Raw genomic sequence first — 20972 nt, 5'->3', positions numbered from 1 at the left:
TAGGCATAGAAGAACATACTCAGATTACAGAAACCCAAGCCAATGGTAATCATGAGGAGGAACAGATAAGGAAAGAACAATAAACTCAGAATTCCATTGCCTGATAAGGGACAGATAGGTACTAGTCAAAACGCACAAGCGGAAGACAATCAAGAATCTGCAAGACCTGTGCACGACCAGACAGGATTAGTCAAAAAGATTCAGAACGAAGAAAAAATTCCAGTCCCAACAAAGTCATATCCTGAATCAGGTCAGATTGTATGTAAATGTAAATGCATTTGAGCTTATATAGCGCACAGCTACCCGCAGTGGGTTTCCCGGCACTTGCTTAGGGAACCCGTCCTGGTATTCCCCTGTGAGATAACCCCAGCAGGGTATCCACAAGGTGAAAGCCAGGCATCCCACCGTGAGGGGCCATTGTGGAGATTAAGCAAGCTATTGCCCAGAGTCGCAGAGTGTGAACCTGTGAGTCGAGAAGGCACCGGAGCGAGAATTATCGAGTCCGTGGAATTTTTAGCCCAAGACCTGCCGAGGCGGGGAATTGAACCCTGGTCCAGGGCTGATCTCAGCTTCCGGGTCTGCCGCCTCTAACCCCTGAGCCACACTTCTCCACAGGTTAGAAGGATCAGTACAGGCAGAAGAGTAAACTGCAATAAGCCCTGGGGTAGGTGAGTTAGAGAGGAAACCTGAAGTTGATGAAAATCAAGTTGTGCCACAACTTAAAGAAAACAAAAGAACTCTTGAAGAATCGGAAATCACAGTGCCAGCCAAAAGACTCAGAAAAGGTGATAAATGGCCTGGTTTTCTTAAAAGACTGAAATATCGCCTAGTGACGATAGATGAAGACCCTGAACAGGTGAACGAAGTGACAAGCCAAACTGAACCATCCACAAGCAATCAAAGAAGGAGAAGTCCATGCCTGAAAAAGCTGAACAATAAATTCAAAGGCCCTGAATGTACATACATCATCCTTGAAGATTTCGAAAAATCTAGAAATCAGTGATGACAGTGTTGAAGAATTATTTGCTGATCAAGATATTGAAGAAGTGAGGCCAACTTGAGATAAAACGCAGGAATATTCTGTGAAAATTCTCAAAGAGGGGTTAAGCCTCCTTAGTAAAAAATAGCTGATAAAAGAATTACTGGAAACTCGAAAAAAAGTTGTATAAAGACATGTTGTAGGATATGCATATGTAATGTATTGATAGTACTTATGGTATGGCTAGGACTGACAATAGCAATACCGTACTTGATGGCTGCTAAGCAAAATTACACTAGCATACACCGAAAGATAGCGCACCACAAACAAGATAAAGTAGACTTAGAAGCACCAGATATGATAGAATTTCATCACATTTGAAATAGAAATGGAACTGAAATGAATGTTTTTGCTAGTCTATTAGTACATTATGTAGAAACTATGCAAATTATTGATTGTTATGTATGGATGAAATTACATACTTCTGTAGCTGAAGGTGTTACCTACCATCATTTGCCCTTAACCTATGGTATTTCCTGTAGCATATTAACTAGTTTGTTTTTATAAAAGTGGAAGGTTGCAGTATTATTATTCTAACATAGATGTAACTTTTCCTGAAATTCCTATACGTAGGAAAATGAATCTGTCCTTAGTGCTAAAGATGTGCAATTCTTTGGTGAAATTTTCTTAACAATGAAAGAAATAGATATAGCTAACGCACACAAAGACAATCTAACATGTAGTTTACACGAAGAAGAAAATGTATTTTTAAATTTAGTAGAGAAAAGGAGACAGGATTTCCATAGAAAAGCCACTGAAAAGAAACACCAGATACCAAAATGGGCTGAAAGGGAAGAATTTATGGCAACTGCAAACCTCATGGTGCTATGTCCTTGGACTTTGAAAAGATGGGGAATATCTGTCTCCATAGAAAGAAAATTGAATATAACAATGCATTCATTGGTTCCAGTGAATGTCAACACAATTTCCTCATAATTGGGGGTTGGGGACTAAAAGGGAGAACTCATCCAGTATTTCCTGAAGTTGATTATATTTGTGGGAATAACGCTTTCTTTAAGCTGCTTGATCATTGGTATGGGAGTTGCTATTTTGGAATAGTATTCCCGAAGATATACCATGTACAATGCTGCATATATGGCATTTCGCGTGTCCTAGCATATCAATACTTTTCAACTAGGTAAGATCCAACAATTTTTCTTGTAAGTTCTAACTAATCTCTAAGTCAACAAAAAAACATTCTAGGTGTCCTAATTAAGACAGTTGCTTTTGAGCAACTCATGAGTAACAGTTTCACAACGTAAGATAACCAGGTCAAACTAACATTCATAACGAGCATTTAAACATTGAGTTGTTTTTTATAAACGCCTCTTTTTGCAAAATACAATGGCATCAAGTTAATACGTTCCCTTTATTATTTTTTTCTCTTTAACAGAATCCCTGATGAAGGAACAATAGGTTCCGAAATGCATTGGGTCTTGTACTGAAATGTATTGTAGTTACAAATGTCAAATGTAATTTTTGTATTATTGACACAAAGTGAAATGAAATGTAAAAATGAATGTATAATGAACTCGACTGCTTAAATTCCTATATTACATGATTAAAATGTTATAATGGAATATTTCTCCTCGTTTATGCATGTCAGAGTCCTAGCAGCCACCAGGGGCTAGGCCACTTTCAGCTTGACATATTATTGGCAAAAGAATGCGAAGTCTGTAGAATGTTGAAAGCGCAACATTGTTGCACATACATACCAGATAAAAGTGTTGAAATTGGAAGGTATGTAAGGAACATCACTCATTTTGAAGAAGAACCGAAACCACTGAAAGTAGATAGTGCATGGAAGAGACTTACTGATGGTCTCTCCTCTATTGGTATTTGGCTATCTAATGTAGGTAGAAGTATTGTAGGTAAAGTACTGATGCTAATAATAGGAATATCACTAATAATATTGGTTATAATGATTTGGTGCAAATGCTGCAGAAATAGAAACACTATTAATGAGAAAACAAAGAAATGCACACTTGATGAAATTCAGATGGAAGAGTTAAAGGGAGACATATATAAGAGAATGAAAGTTTATCAGAATAATGGTAACAAGAAAACTCCCCAAATAATTGAAGAAATTGAATTGGGAGAGTGTTGAAGTTGGCATCTGGTTCCTTAATTTATGATGATATAAAATATCATCAAAGAGGGGATTGATGGAGCAAGGATTCACATATTCCGAAACTTGCTTGTATTCAGCCCTTTCTAAATAACTTGTAATATATTAATCAACATGTTTTGTTTACTAATTTTTGCACTACACAACATTTCTAGTATCTAGGGGAAGCATGCCTATCTGCTTTTAACAATAGTAACTCTAATGCAATAAAATGGCCGCCGAAAACGCAGGAAACCTTCTGCGCATACCTCTATCACATCTCTGTGGCTTGACGTACCTCTCTGCTTGGTGGGAAAATTTGCTTCTACACACCAGTGCCAGAAATGGCTGCTTAAATTTCACATGCTAATGCTTATGCTGCAGCTTTTACTAAACTTATTTGTTCCGCTTAATCATTAATGCACAAGTTAAAATTAAGTAATGGGAAACGAATGGAGATAAGTGGTATACAGTGCATTCATTTATATCTGTATTCTAAAATGTTTTTTTTTATTTTGCCACTAGCTCGAACTTTGAGCCTGATCTCTGACACATCTTCCATCTTGGATGATTCTGCACATGCGTACTCTGATTCTGAATTTGCTGAAGCACTGGCATTGAACCCCTGCCAGCCCACTTCTCACCCACGATGTGCCTGGGTACCTGCTCATCTGACCTCTAGAAAGGAAGCTACCAAATACAATGTATTCAAAATTTGTACCAATATTGTTGGGCGGAATAAAATCATGGGAAAATAAATTGTGGGTGGGGATTCAATCAATATGATTCGAATTGAAATTTGATCATCTTAGTATGGTGTGATGACCTCTCCTCATCTTTCCAACGAATCACTGAAGGGGAACACATGGATTTGCAACATTTAGGGTTGGTACATTGCCCTCAAAATGGTATAACTAAGGTAGGCTCAGATAGAGAAATTGTCCGACTTGTCCGAATAGCTGACCTGTCACTGACCAATGCACTCAATAAGTAAAACAGAGGGGCTGGCAGAGTACTCTGTCAAAAGAATCGATTACCCAATCGGGGTACTAATTGGCTTTCCTAGAGAGAGGGGTGTGACGCTGGCGTTGCACTTATCTGAGATCTCCTGCCCTGATCTGCATCTGTCTTTTCCCGTGGGCATCTGATTAGTCGGGAGCCTGGTCCTGGTCCGTATCTTTGCCCCAGTACATGACCAGGATTGGTCATTGCACAATTCTAGGTAAATATAATTTATGTGGTATGTCCTTGTGCTATTTCCCTTTCTTACCCTTCCCAGGTACCAATGTCTACCTGTTACTGTGATTTCTTACAAACGTTATGTCCTACTGGTTATGTTCCTGCTTATAAAATGTATGGTCACAAGATTGTGGCCCTTTTCATTTAACTCAGAAAATCTAACATAGATAAAGGTTTTAAAACGTTTTCCGAGTATGTGGTTATTATAAGAAAAGTAAATGCGTTTAAATATTGCCTGTTTATGCTAACTCCCTCTGATTCACAGGACTTATTGTAAGGTGACGAAGATTGCTAAGTTATGGTTTACATGTATAAGTCCTAAATGGACCTCTGGGCAAACTGATAGAGTGATTAAATTAGAAAAAGGTTAGGCAGGACTGCTAGTTCAAAGTGTGAATGTTATATGGGCTCAAGGAGAGTATCTGCGCGCTCTATCAGTAGTTTTTTATCAACCTTGTCCTAATAAAATGGCCTTTTATGCTTTAAGTAACAGTGTGGAATGTAATTGTTGTGCAATGTCAGCCCCCGGGGGAAGCCGAGTCGCTGACCAGTCTTCCCCGGGGCTTCTTCCCTCTGAGGCGCAAGGACAAGCTGGGAATGGGGTCAAGTGGTTGGGCAATGGGCGGGATTAGGGTGGATATAAAGGTGCAGGGGAGGAGGGCTTTTCCTCTTCCTGCACCTGGTACCACCGGGGAGGGTTGGGGAAAATGTAGTCCACCCACCCACCCTACAAGTTTTTTGGGTAAGGGTTATGTGGCGGTTGATCGTGCCAGTTGCAGGTTTTTGGGGTGTCAGCACATTCGAGGGGTGGGGAGTCACAGACGTGCACATCCACCCCTGGGGGGAACATTTGAATGATGGTGGGGTGCGAGATTCCAGAGAGCAATGCCAGGAGATCCAAGAGAGGATATTGAAAGATAAGTGAAGACGAAAATGGAGAGATTGAGGAGGTCACAGAGTGAAACGAGATGAGCGAAACAGGTGTGAGGGTTGAGGATGTATAGAGTGAATGAAGGGGTTGCTGATGGGAAATGATATAGGTATTGATGTTTTGGTTAATGTAATTTGTTAACAACCTTGTCCTAATAAAATGGCCTACTATCCTTCCATTAAGAGCGTGGAGTGTAATTGTTACGCGACAATCTTTTAGATACATGTCTAAACATGGATCTTATTTTGCCCATGGATCAAGCTGAATGAGACAAGGAAAGATGATAATGTTGGACTCAATAGGGGTGGTTGACATGTGGATAAGAGCTGCCTCAGTGGGGGATACAGCCATTACAACTCAGCTGTTTCCCCGCATGCCATTACATCGCAAGCCTTACAACAAATGCGATGTAACAACGCGTAGCCATTACTACGCATTTTTTTATATTGCATGCGCTTTTACATCACATGCGGTGTAAAAAAAAAATTGCATTCCATCTCCTTGTGAGGAAACAGACGCTCTTCCGTTTCCAGACAACGACGTGCACCACCCCTCAGACCAGAATTACAGCAGGAACCAGGAGGAGAGAGGAACCATGTGGAGAGAGAGAGGTATGGGGGATTGGGCCTGGGATGAAGGTTACTTTTTTAGCATAGAAGGGGGTCGGTGGGGTGTATGTGTAGTGCAGGGTACTGTTTTAGAGTTTAGGGTAGTGTCGGGCTGTGCAGGGAAGTGTTTAAATATAGGGAGAGGACTGAAGGTGGAGGAGGGTCATGCTGTGGGTAATTTTTTATGGTTTAAGGTAGTGTCTGGGGTTGTGCAGGGTAGTGTTTAAGTGTAGAGAGGGGCTTGGGGTCGGGGGAGGGTCGTGCAGGGGGTATTGTATTAGGGTTTAGGGTAGTGTTGGGGTTGTGGAGGGTAGTGTTTTAGTGTAAGGAGAGGACTGGGAGTCGGGGAGGGTCATGCAGGGGTAGTGCTTTAGGGTTTAGTGTAGTGTCGAGGGTCATGCATGGTAGTGGTTTATGGTAGGGAGAGGATTGGTGGTGGGGGGGTCATGCAAGGATACTAAATTTGGGTTTAGGGTAGGGCCGGGCAGTGTAACTTACCTTTCATACTTTGACCATGAGTATACCTTTACCACACATGCATTTGAGTTGTAATGGCATGCATGGTAAAGGCATATTCGTGGTAAAATTAGGCAATGTAATGGTAGGTTATTGTAATTGACAACCCGTAGTAATACCCACATTTTAATGGCACGCTTGGGGTATACGTACGAATTGTAATGAGTCCTATTCCTTCAGTGGAGTTCATTCATCAGGTTCCAGAGGATGTTAATGTAAATGTGTTACATAGGTCAGCTAAAGTCAAAATTCTTTAGAGGTTTGGGGCAAAGGGGCAGATGTGATAGTATTAATAATTGGTTGAACTGAGGGGTCATGCGAGGCCTTTTTAAGATGGAGGCTGATAATAATGATATTGATCAAGTTGGATTGATGCTACAAAGTAGTGATTCATTGAAGAGTTTAACTATTTGCTGTTCTAAAAGAACATAAAGGTGTAAAGGTGTCATGTTGACACCTTTACACCCTTGAAATGCATGCTCATTCATTGAAGAGTTTAACTATTTGCTGTTCTAAAAAAACATAAAGGTGTAAAGGTGTCCTTTTGACACCTTTACACCCTTGAAATTGCATGCGCAATTTGTGAGTACCTATTGGTTCTCGAAAATTGCGCATTCGCATGCAATTTCCCATTCATTCCTATGGGCCTGTAGGCTCATAGGAATGAATGGGAAGCCATTCCTTAATTGCATCTTGCAATTTGCGAGTCGCAATTAAGGAATGTTTAGGAATCGCTATTTTATTAGCGATTCCTACATGCATAGGCTTTTGAGAGTCCTTAATTGCGATTCCTTCATAATCGCAATCAAGGACTTTCAGAAGCTTTTCTTAATGCATGTGCCTGAGAGAGTTCTAATTCAGGATTAAGTGACTGAAAGCTTACAGGAAAGCTTGCCAAAAGTTGGATGTGGGTTTAGTTGCAGAGGAGGGCAAAGTTGGAGAACTACAATTTGGAGTGAGCAAGGAGGGAGAATTATTGGAGACGTGAATATGGCAAGGGAAGTACGCAATGTAAAAATGGTTTGTATTTCATAAGACACGTTTGCAGAGCTTTATAGAGTACAAGTATTTCGGGAGATGCAGAAGTAAGGAGGTATGTGGGCTACTAGATGCAGCAAACTGTGCAGAGGCAGGAAATCAGTGTTTAAATCGATAGTGATTGGACCAGGTGGAATACATCGGACAACATTGTAAGGGCAGTTGACTGAAAGTGAGGATTTCAAGTCTATGGGGTTTTCAATATTTGTGAAGATTTACGTATTTCTGGGCACATATGGGCTCCTGTGGCATTGACATACCGGTGATTATGGATAGGTAGTTCTAATTATAATAAGATTGTGGAGGAGGTATAAAGGTGGGGTTTCATTGAAGAGCATCATGAGCCAATTTGAAAAAGTTAGCAAAGTGCTTCCCTGACAGTTCAGGTTGGAAGGTCTACGTCTAGAGAGGCATAGTGGGCAGAAAATGATGGCCCAGAACGTGGCCTATGCAATTGCCAGAGGCTGAGATTAATTAAAGTGTTTCTTACATTACTTTGTTTTTTGGGGCTGAGCAAAGGGAATGGCAGAGAAAATCTTAGAGGCTTAACTGATATGATGATTAGAAGTATGCAAACTGCAAATCTTTCAAAGGCTGAATAAAAGCTGCACTACTTGCCTTTCTCAATAGGAGGAAACCATTCCTGCTACTGGTTAAACCATGGATAGAGTACTGCAGCTCAGGAGTCGTTCCCTATTTTCTTCTAGAAGCTCAGGCTGTCTTTCCATGCCCTGATGAGATTCCTCCACCCCGAGAACCTTTTTTTAATATACCCCTGGTGCTCACTGGGGATATGTCCTACTAAGAATTTTTTGGGCAATTTGATGTCTGATTCTTCAAGGGCAAGTCAACTTGAGACAAAAATATTGTCACTAATGATGGTGACAATAATAAAGCTGGAGCAGGATAACAATGTAAACTTTATCTACCTTTGTGATTGGTAACACTTCCTGACACCACTTGACTTCTCAAGAGAAGTTTACATTTTGCCCACTCTTAGTTAAGATAACAAGAGGAAATAGTGATAGTGCTCAAGAAGGAGTGGTCGAAGGAAGAGAATGTCCTGATCAAATTAAAAATGAATGTAATCAAAGGCAAGTGGAAGCCAAAAGGCGTTACTACAGGAGCAGACAAAGATGTAAAAACTGTTGGTAAATTAATGATTTGAAAGCAAGTCAGCAACTGTAAATCACATGGATGGCTTCTAGTGTTAGAAATGAGGTTGCTAGCAGCAGTTCAGGTGATGGTTGATGGGGAGTTGTTCAAAATCTCTCATCCAGGGGTAGCTAGAGAAGTAAATTGTGGGACAGTCGTAGAAAGCTTTTCTGCAGTCATAAGCAACCCGATTCACTGAATCGGACCATTTGCAACCACAAAAAAAGCGTTTTTAATGTACCAAGGCCAACTTTACAATTTGGTAACCTTTTACTGAATTGCAAATTGGCATTGCAATTCCAAATAAGGAAGGGGCATGTTTAGGGCTTATCTTCCTAATACCGAATCTCAATGGTATGTGTAAAGGTTTTCTGACCAAAATGAGGTCACGAAATATTTGCATTTTACCATCTACTTCAAGTAGATGGTAATCCATTCGCAACTACTGCCTAGTCTTAAAAAATGAAAAGCAAGCTTTTCTTTTTTCTTTTTGAAATACATACCACATGCATTTAAAAAAACGGGCTGCTTTAAAAAATAAAAACACAATATTACGTTATTGAAAATCAATCACAGACATAGTGGTCTGCTGACTCCAGCAGGCCACTATCGCTGGGATTGTTCAAATTCCCACTGGGTCGTAAACCAAACCTACCTTATGAATATCCACTGGGAATGGCTACATGTTTCAAAAGCATATTTGTACATATTTGTACATTGGCGTTTGCAATTCCAAAATAGCGAATTGCAAAAATGAGCTTTTTCATAATCGCAAACCGTTCCCTACATACGTAGTCAGATATGCAAATTCCTTAAGGCAAATTCCCATTAAAAATAACAGGTGAATCATATTATTTAAATTCAGATTATGATGTTAATATTTTTTGTTTTGCTTATTTTTATCCCTAGACTGAAGTCAGATTTAGTCATGGACAGTTGTCGTTATAACACAAACATCCTGTCAGGCATCGCCGGTTTGAAATCCTATAGTGTGAAGGGCAGATCTGACATTGCTAGTTGTTGTAGTGCGAAGAGTCAAGTTCACTGGAGCTTCATGTTTGCAATCTGAGTGGGCAGGAAAATCTTGGCACACACAGGCCAGAGTTGAAGAGTCGAAAACTTCAGTATTTCTCCTTTCTTCTAGGAGAAGCTCAACTGATGCCATCAGTAGCGGCTCAAAGGGAATGAGGGTAAAGAGGCAGAAGGTAAAGGGTGACGGGGGGGACAAACTAAATAAACATTTTACTTACCTTTTCTGCATCTTTCCACCGCTTCTCCATTCCGGGACCAGGAAGAACCTGGGTTCCTCCTAGCCCATCACAATGCTGCAATGCAGCATTGTGATTGGTGTGAGCACCGTGGATCGGCACTCAAATGGGGACTGTGGGCCTGGGCATGTTCCCCACCAGGCTGAGTAATGCAGCCTGGTGTGGAACATGCAAAGTGTGCATGACTGTTTGGTCAGGCCAAGACGATCGGCCAAACACACAATTGGAGTGTGCAAGCGACTCCTCCCCCTGTGCCTCCAGCCCCACCTTAATCCACCCAAACCTGCAAAAAATAAAATTATAATAACTATGTTATCCTTTTATTTTTCCTGCTCAAAGTGCAGTGCGGTGACACTCCTCCGCCTTAGCGGAGAAGCTGCCCTGGATACCACACCAAGATTCCAGGAGCTGGGGGGTGCCTCTTGAGATCAGCAAATCACTCCAGCAGAGGCCAGCTAATTGGCCCTTGGAGACACTCAGGCAGCCTTGGATGAAGGGAGCAGGTCCAGTCTTCCTTCTCAGAGAGTATGGAAGGCCTTAGGAAGCAGGGCAGTCTTCTTGCAGCAGGTAGTCCTTCTTCTATAGTATCCAGGGGGCAAGCAATGTACTAAAGAGTGGCTTTGAGTGTCCCATTTTCATGCCTGGTGCCCACTTTGAAGTGGGAAAAGCTTCTCGACTATTGCTCCCATAAATTTCTGACTCCCTGCACTAGTCCAAGTGTATCTGTAATCACAATATGCTTATCTGAAATTCTCTGTGTGTGAGCAGTGTATTTGAAGTGCAAGTGTGACAGGTGCCAGCTCTGCCCCTCTCATCAAGTCATGATGGGTCATACTGTCAACATTATTCACACAAAAAGGACAAAAAGCAGAGCATTGAAGGACCCAATCGGCATCGCTCCCAACTATAATCAAAACACACACAAGATGCTGGGTGTCCAAATCAATCACACAATTACAGAGTTATCTATTCATAGTTATTATTTGAGGCAGTCCACAAATACATATAAACTACAGCACTAGGGCATATAGGGTAAGGTGTCAAGGAAAAAAGGAGTACTCAAAACAAATGCATAATAATTGAAAGTCAATCCCATCTGTTGTTACTACGCAAACTCAGTAACTTTATGACTAGGAGAACAAAGGCAAACAAAAATCCCAAGTAATCACAGTCATACTCCTTAGTAAGGATTTTCCATGGAATGTCATCATTTAGGCAGACTTTATGGGTTAATACCCTAAAAACCCATCGCTGTTCTCTTTCATGTAAAAAAGTTCTGTACTTCACAGACGGCAGTAATCCACAGCTCATGTTGGTATATTCCTTAGGCATTCTCCAAGTGCTCCTCTCTAGTTTAGTGAGAGTTGTAGCCCAAACTAACTCAGCTGTTAGTGGTGTGGGGAGGAAACCAATGATGAAGCATGCCACTAGGATGGTGGGAGAGGGTTATCTGTTCGTAAAATAGAGATTTATATAGTTTCTCTACCTTTATTGAAGATTGTTACAGGGAACTAATATGACCCTGTAATTATGTAATTGATTTGAAAACCCAGCATCTTGTGTGTGATTCCATACTGTCAAAACCCAGGCTCTATAATGTGTGGCTGTCTGGGAGGAATACACAAATACCAACTGCCAACTACACCTTGTCAGGTGATCCAGGAAACATGCTGCAAGTGCTAAATGGTTTGGAAAAGAGAAAGCCAACGTTCTAAAAGTGCCATTTTTAGAATTGTCATTTGAAACCTGACATTACCATTCAGGAGGATTTTGAATTACAATTTCTCAGACATCAAACATGAGATTTCTACCTGCTCGCACACACGTTATCACCTAATAAATGTAATAAGTAACCCAATGTTATCCTACGGGAAAGGTAGGTCTCACAGGAGTGAAAACCTAATTTGTGAGTTTTTCTCTAATATGACATATAAAACATAAAAAATGCATGTCCAGCTTTTTAAATAAAATGAATCCAGGTCTATGGGCTGTTTAGGGCCTACTCTAGGGGCTACATATCTGTTAAAAAGTTATGTTTAGGCCTGGGGAAACGTTTATTTTACCAATCAAAATTTGCAGTTTAAAACTGTACACACAGGCTGTAATGGCAGGTCTTAGACATGTTTAAAAATGCTACTTAAGCAGATGGCAACATAAGTGCTCCTGGTCCCCAAGTAACATCTAATTTACATGCCCTGCGTACATGTAGTACCACTTTACTAGAAACTTATAACTAAATTAAGGGCCGTATTACGAATTTGCATTGTTTGCACCCGGTGCACCTTTCAAAAGGTGCGGCGGGTGCAAACAATGCCAATGTGCCCTATTATAATTTCTGTGCCCAGGGCCCCAGGGCAGCGCATTCATGTGAAACACAGAGCAGTCGCTCTCTGTTTCACTGTGCAGGCGGTACCCACCTGCATTTTCGCAGGGGATAAGAGATTCCCTTGCAGGCGGGTGCAGTCAGTAACTGCACCTGCCTGCAAGGGGATGTCCGGGGGGTTCCATGGGACCCCTTCTACCCCCTGCAGAAGGCTGCAGTCAGGAGTGTGCCATCTAGTACTGCACTGTCAGTGTGCCTCCTGAGGGCTTCTTTGACTCTGCGCCCACATCTGTAATATAGCACGGGTGCAGAGTGAAAGGAATTCCCTCATTTGCATAGTGTATGCCCCTATGCAAATGAGGGAACATCCTCTGAGGGTAGCGATGGCGCATTAAGTGCCCGGGGGTGCGGAAAGCGGGCAAATACGCCCATTGCCCCCGGGGCACCTTCTGTAATTCAGCCCTAAATGTGCTAATTGGGTGTAAGCCAATTGGAACATGTCTTGAGGAGAGAGACAGCAAGCACTTTCGCAATGGTAGCAGCTGTGAAGTGTGTAGAGTCCTAGAGCCACCAAAAAGTGAATTTAGCAAAAACAGATCGGTAAAGGCAAAAGGTTTAGCGGAGAACCTCCACAGAGGGCCAGGTCCAACACATGTCTTCTGCGGATTCACAAATCTCAAATCCAGCTGTGGATTCACATATCTGCTGCACTTTGATAGGCTTGCTGCCACAGAATAATTTCTGTTGAGGCAGCTATTACCAACCACGATGCATCGAGCTCCAAATGCAGTGCTTATACCTCAGAATATTTACAACAAGTGACAATACATAAAAAGCTAAATGTAATAAATTAACATCATATTATCGAACCAATTAATGAGATTACATGTGTAGTTGTCTTTGTCAAAGTGGTAAGGGTAATGCGATATGTTATCTTATTTGTAACATGATTTACAAGATTTGTAATTAAATCTTTTTCATTAACGGTACATTATGAGCCTTGCATTTGGAGTGTGAGATATTTGGAAAGCCATTGTGCGAGTTATGGTTTAGGATCCTAACCATAACTTGCAGATTTCAGAAGTTTCCTACAATTTCAATTTGTAACCATAATTGCTTTTTAACAGTTTTTGTGGGTGAATTATTTATAAAACACGTTGGGGCAGATTTATGTTGGACTTGCGCCACGTTTGCGTCACGCAACGGCGGCGTAAACGTGGCGCATCCCTGTGACCCATTTACAACGTGACGCATCTAGGCAGATGCGTCACGTTGTAAAGCCCTGCGCCACATGTGGGCGTTCCGGCGCAGGGTGGACGTTCCGGGGCAGGTGGCCTCGCAAAAGTGGCTGAGTGAAATCTACAAGATTTCACTCAATCACTTTTATGCCAATGCTGCGTCAAAACCCTGCGCCGGCTTGAAGCAGGCGTAAGGCTTGACGCAGCATTGGACAGATAGGGCACCCCCAAGCCTTGCTGGTGCTGCGTCGCGCTTGTGACACAACTCCAGCAATGCGCCACCTTTACGGCACAGATGCGTGATGCATCTGTGCCGTTTTTGCCCCATGGTGCGCCGCATTGTAAATGCGGCGCACCATTGGTGGCGGAGCTGCGGCGCACAATAATTGGCGCATCCCTAGGGATGCGCCAGTTATTGTAAATCTGCCCCGTTATTTTTAGTTGAGTTGTTTCTTACCACTGCTTGCATTAAAGTAACTACTTTTTTCTTTTTCTCTAGAACTTCATGAGGGGCATGTGTTTGCTTGCTCTCTCTCCCATCTCCTGCTTCCCCCTCGCATTTTTCTCCCACCCGTGCCTCTGGCATTTTCTTAGTCCCACCACCTTCCTGCTACTTCGTTGCTCCTCGGTTCTTCCCCATTGTGCTCTTTTCATAATATTTATTTTATTGTAGGGTGGGGTTGACAGCTGCAATGTGCTGCGTGGTGGCTCCTCTTTCAGCACATGATTTCCCACTCATTTTATAATATGTTTTTTTTTCCGTACCAACTAAGGTGCCTGCCATCATAAAAAAGTATATTAAAAAAATAAAGTCCCACTCGCATTATGCCACATGAACGCATGGCGATGCGTGAACGTGCAGTCATCCTCTTGGTGGTCCACTGTAGCATCATTGCGCATACAAACACGTGTCATGACACATGCGCGTGTACAGATCAACGTGCTTTTTCCCCTCTGTCAATACTTGTTAGTCTGGTTATGATAATGGAGTGATATTTTGAATTATCTCTCACCTTTCTTAAGAAGTTGGAAGAGGAGAGCTGCTTCTATGTTAAAGGTCTATCAAGGAGCTGGAGGCTGCCATTGTTGTTCTGATAACTTCCGACCTGTAGGCAAAGCTTCAAAAGCTGAAATGTCCGTTCAGGTTTGCAGACAATCTTCTCGACACAGTCATTAGCCGTAATGTTTTTGTAATGTGAAGATCCTGCGACCTGCTCTGACATACCTTATCTTGCAGTCCTGTCTCAGCTGCGATTGTCGGCTGAATAACAATGGAAGATCCCACCTCCGGCCAGAGCTTTCTCAAAAAGGAATAAAGATAGTATCTCCTTCCTGTCATGAAGCAACGCAGGTCCTGGGAAGGTCGGAAGAAATCACTGAACTCGGGTTAAAAAATATATTATTTGAGTTTTAATTAAAAGACATTAAACATATTTGGAACTCATTGCTAAGATCGTCCAGTGACATATGAACGAACAAAGTCATCTCCCCGAGTCATTGCATCGCAGTCTGTTCCTGGTTGCGCCATAACACACATCTTGCCGACTGGGACACATTCAAAAAGGTTTATTTTATTACCAGTCATTGCGAGGCGCTGCGTTGCACTAGACTCCATCCATAACTGACAGGGCCCTTCCGTCTGGGGACCTCTTGGTTACATATTGTTAAGATTAAAAACAAAAACAGAGAGTATAAATGGGGAAAACTAAAGGTAGGTAAAGATTAAGATGATAAATAAAACAGGGAAACACAGGTGGTGAAATGAAACGAGCACCAGGGGAAAGAGAAGAAATAAGTACAAGTGAATTATGCAAACGTAGCCCAGTAAATAGCAGAACATGTATTGCAAGGCAGGTCATGACAGGAAGGAGATGTGAAGCCAGCACTGTTCTACCAAGGGTAAGATTAATTGGTCAAGGCTGAGGAACAAAGGGTGAAAATTAATCTGTGATAAATGATGCCCCATAAAAACACAGGGGCAGATTTACAAGCCCCTTGCAACACTTTGACGCCGCCGTTGTGTCACGTTTGTGATGCAATGGCGGCGTAAACCGTGCGCCACATTGCGACTTATTTACAACGTGACACATCTAGGCAGATGCGTCACATTGTAAAGCCCTGCGCCACATGAAACCTGCGTTAGGTTTCATATGGGCGTTCTGTTGCAGGGTGGGCGTTCCCTCGCAGGAAAGCCCTGTAAAACTGAGGCAGTGAAATCTACAAGATTTCCCTGAGTCAGTTTTACAACGCTGCTGCAGGCGTAAGGAGTGACGCACCATGTTAAGTATGGGTGGCCCCTTTGCATTGCGTCGCAACTCCAGCAATCTGCCCCTCCTTGCACCCCGGTGCGTCGCATTGTAAATGCGACGCATCTGTGGTGGCGCAAGGGGGGATTACATGACGCATCTGTTCTGGCGCATCACTTCTGATTTGCAGAGATGTGCCAGAAGTTGTAAATCTGCCCCAGTGATTACAAGATGAACTTCTTAGCCAGTATGATGCTAGGGCCACCACCGCAGGCATGTTCTTCGTCCTCAATACCTCATACTCACTAAATCTGCACACTTCTACCTGCCAATACAGAATACAGAATTCTTTGTGTAACTCGTTTATCCGAACTATCTTCGCAGGTAAATTTGAACAAAAAAATAGGTGGACTTTATACTTTTGACCAATTCCCTGGTCGCTACCCTACCGTCTACAATTGAAGACTTCGGGAATCAAACAAATGTGCAGCGTTTTCACGCCCTTAGAATTGGGAAAAAGCCTTGAGGAAGTCACTTGGTGTGACGAATCACGTGTCGGCTGTTGCTCATTTGGATCAAGATCAGGAGGACATAACCATCAAATTTAGTCTCTTGAATGTTCCATCTTTTTGAGGGGCAATGGTCCTTTCTTGGTCCTTTTTGGAAATTGTGATGTTCTAAATGTCTTTTTGAATTAAATAATCACTTTTTTGTGAACCTAAATGTGTTTGTTGCCAGTGATATTCTGAGAGTATACAATGTAGTATGTTTTGACTAATTATGAATAGGAGATGTTACTTTTGAGTGCTGGGATATCTGTATAATTACATTGTTTATCACTGTGAATGCTTTGCAGGACCTGTGTACTTCAGCATCTAGGTAGTAGGGTGCATGTGTATCCTGAGTGGCACCGCATTCAAATTGTTGTTCTGTGATTTGCTAACATTGAAGACAAAAATATTATTCGTGACCCGATCTGATTATAGACTTGTTTGAGGTGCGTTCCTCCTTACATTACTACCGTAGAAGAGTTGTCTAACTTTCCCGCAATGGTCGCGGATGACAACCCCTTGTCAATACAGTGTAATACAAACTGCAACACGCCTTGTTCAATCACTAAACAAACTTCACATGCCGCATCCTAGCGCCATCCCATAAATGAGCCAAACTCCTCCCACGCCAGCTTGTAGGTTCACCTCGTTGAGTCCGCCACAGAGTTCTCCACCAGTCCTAACACCCTAACTCCCTCAAGGCCCAGACGCCGGCCAGCAGTCCAGTCTTGCACTGATCCGCTCCAGGTGCCAATCTCTGGAACCGCTGACACTGCGAACGAGACAAAGCATCCACAATGTCATTATTCGCTCCAGGAGCATGCTTGGCTCAAAAAAACACATTTAACCTCAAACATTTCAGCAAGAAACTCCTCAACAAGCGCATCACTCTCAGATCTCTTGCCCTCTGTCGGTTGACCAACTCGACAACAGACACATTGTCTATATGAAACAACACCGATCTGTTCTGCAACTCCGACCCCTACACCTCCAATGCCACGTACAGGGGAAAAAATTCCAAAAATGCAATGCTCCTCCCTTGCTTCACCCAATGGGCCGGCCACTCTTCAGCGCACCATCTGCCGTCCCAAAAGATGCCAAAACCTGCCGCCCCTGCTGCATCAGAGTAAATTTGAATCTGCAAGACCATTGGTTCTTCCACAAAGTCTAGAGACACCCCATTGAAATCAGTGAGGAACGTCAGCCATGTCCGTAAGTCAGCCCGCTCCCCCATTGTGATCCGGACCCTGTGATGTGGTAAGGTTGCCCCCGACATGACCATGCCGAGCCGCCTGCAGAACGTCCGTCCCGCCCTCACTTCCCGGCATGCAAAGTTCAAGAAGCCCAACAGTTGTTGCACAGCCCGTAACGCAATCCTCTTTTCTCCAATCGCCCAAAACAGACATGCCTGAATCTCCTCCACCTTTGTCCGCGGGAGGTGAACCATTCAATGAATGGAATCCACCTCAATCCCCAAGAAAGTCAGAAGCAGCTAGGCCCAGCTGCTTTTTCAGGTGCCAAGGGGACTCCAAACCGCAGCACCATCTCCTGAAACTGTGACAGAGCCCTGCCACAGTCCCCTAAGTAAACCTTTCAGATGAAAAGGAAATCGTCCAGATAGTGCATCACGTCCAGATGCCAGCTAATCTGTGTAAAAGCCCACTGCAAAAATGTGCTAAACATCTCGAAAAGCGTGCAGGAAATGGCACACCCCATTGGCAAGACCTTGTCCACGTAAATGTCCCCTGCAAACTGCATGCCTAACAGCAAAATCCGCCGGGTGAATTAGTAAAAGGCAGACAGACGATTTGATATCACACTTTTCCAATTCGTCATCCACCGACGCATAGAGCACCCGTGACTCTACCTCTGCAATGAAGTCATTCACGGACTGACCCTCCAGTCAAGAGAGGTGATGTATCATGCGAAACTCATCCTCCTCCTTTTTTGGCACGACTCCCAATGGGGAAATTATCAGATGTTCAAGGGGCCTGTGAGAAGTTGGCCTGATATGTGATGTCCACTATTCTAGTGGGCACCCTCTATCAGTCCAAACAACCCTTATGGTGATGGTTGTAAAGTCAACCTTATAGACCAGCTATCCTAGTGGTAGCATGGACAAAGCAGTCTTAGGCTAAACTCAAGAGGGCATGTAAAGCCAGCTGTTTTACCATATATAACCCCTTTAATACTAAATGAAAGGACACCACACAGGTATATATAAAATATATATGTATTTATTTTTAACACAACCCCTCTGAACTCTTTATGAGGTCAGAGGCACAAGCACATAACAAGATACTCAATAATCATACAAAAAGTTGCACAATATACAGTAGATCCCTAGGGGCACTTCAAACCATATACTAAAATAGTGGTATAAGAACCACGTCACGGACAAAGGATAGGCCTTGGGCCTAGGAAATCGTTGGAGCTACGCTGTACTACCAAAGGATAGGAAGCAGGAGGCCCACGGGAGGCGTGTGCAGTGTCTTTACACACACACGAGTTACCATAGAGTTAGAATGGGAACGACAGAAATGGAAACTAGTTCTTTTAGGACACTTCCGGATGGACTAGGAGAAAGCTACTGAAAACTAGAACACTAGGATAGTTAATACCCACAGGAGCACCGGAGTACTTGCGTTACTTAACCCACAGGAAGCGGGTGCATAGGTGTCAAAGTGTGTCGGGTTTCGTCGCCGAATCCTATGGAGCCTTGAAGAAAGATGCTGCAGGCGACCAGGAGAGAAGTGTACGGTTGGATCCAAGGGCGGATCGAGGATGAAGATACCTGAAAGCAGAGGGGACAGAGTCTGGGTCACTAGCCAATGACCAGGAAGGAACCAGGCGATGTTGTGAAGCAATCAGGTGATGGCGTGAAGCTTGTCTCTGCAGCCACATGGACCAGGAGGTGTCGACGACAACCAGGAGCTGGGCACGGACTGTCCCACAAAGGATCTCGCTGTCAGCAGTGTCGGCTTCCAGATTGGAGTCAACAAGCCTTGGCTAAGGCAACCCACGCAGAAATCAAAGATGGCTTCTGGATCATACCAGCAAGGTCTGATGGGCTTCTCCTTTTCAGGGAAGCAAGGGCCAGTGGTGGAAATTTGTAGGTACGTCATCACAGAGGCCACTAGCCAATGGGCAAGTGACCGGACAGACGCGTCAAGCAGGAAAATGCAGAAGGGCCCCATTCGGCACTCGTGTGGACGGCTGATCTTTGGTGCAAATGATGCTCGGGCTGGGGCTTCTCAATCCCCAATGCACAACTTAGAGGGTGCCTCAGAAGTTGCACGGGAAGCAATTTGCAAGCTTTCCAAGATGGCCGGTCCCACATCTCTCATCGCCTCCACGGGTCTCAGCTTTGCTGTGGCTGTGGATCGGGCTGAAGTAAGTCTGGAAGTCTGGGTCTTGTCAGGCTCTGTGCTCGGGCTCCGGCGGGAGCATCAACAAAGCAAACCATTGATCGCTTGATGTTGCCTGCTTGCACAGGGTGGTCACTCCTTGACCACAAGGGAGATTCTTCAGTCTTCTATCTTCAATTAGAAGCTTGAAGGTCCAGCTTTTCATTTCAATTTTCAGTTCAGGATAAATCTAAAGTCTCTTTACTCAGCTCCTACCTATATACCAATCTGAGGGGCTGGATTACCTGCTAGGTCCTTCCTATGGGTGGGACCATGGAAGGGGGTGGTTACACCCCTTTCCCTTTGTCCAGTTTCATGCCAGTACTGGGGCTGGAGTGCCTAAGCAACTGGTTTCAACCGGACTATGCATGGGACACCTTGTATGCCCCAGGCAGTGTCTCATTTCATTCAGCCCTCCCTGCCCCAATGCATTATGGCCTGTCTGGGGTGGTGCTATCACCTCCCAAGACAGGAAACCTATTGTCCAAGCCTCCCTCGCTGGAAGGACTCCCAGCAGCAGGAGGTCAGACTTGTGTCTGTGGCAGCAGCATCCATTTTGTGATGCTGAGGCTCTGGTTAACTTTAACCGGGTTTACTAGGAACAACATGTCTTCTCCCTCTAGAGGGGTGGAATGCTACCTCCGTCACCAGAACTGGCGAGGGGGTAGTATTCCAAAGTGTATGACACCTTACCTGACATGTTTTGATAAAGGCAAACCAAAGTTAGCATTCGGCTGCGAGGATGGAAATGCACTTAAGAGTATATGGTATAGCTATATCATAGAACAGCTATAAGGACATGGTTCTGAAAGCTACAGACAGGCTCAGCTCATGCTAGAGCCTCATCTCACATAAAACCAAGCGCTCTGCCTCCAGGATTGTTAAGGCCTGCCATAGGAGTGAGTTATAGGTATATATGTGTCAATATTTAAAGGCAGGTATAGGGATACTACACCTAAGCAAGGGGTGATTACACGACATCGCCCCAGCTGAGTGATCAGCCAGTTGTTCAATGTGAATGGCCAGCTAGGGGTGGCATAATACATGCTGCAGCCCCTGGTAGGCCTTGGATGCACCTATGCCCTGTGTACCTAAGGTACACTATACAGGGGCTCATAAGGCGACCCAATATCCAATTGGAGCTGTACCTAAAGAGTATGGAGTCCATTTTACAGTGAGAGTAGATATCCTGGGGCCCTGATTAGCAGGATCCCAGGCCAACTAAGTCTAAAACCAGCTAAAGACTAGGCAAAAAAGACTAGGCAATAAATCTGGGTTAACCATAGTCAGGTATCCTCCTCCCCCC

The sequence above is a fragment of the Lissotriton vulgaris genome, chromosome 2_1 (genome assembly GCF_964263255.1).
Source record: "Lissotriton vulgaris chromosome 2_1, aLisVul1.2, whole genome shotgun sequence".
NCBI classification, from domain to species: domain Eukaryota; kingdom Metazoa; phylum Chordata; class Amphibia; order Caudata; family Salamandridae; genus Lissotriton; species Lissotriton vulgaris.
This window is presented reverse-complemented; position numbering follows the sequence as displayed.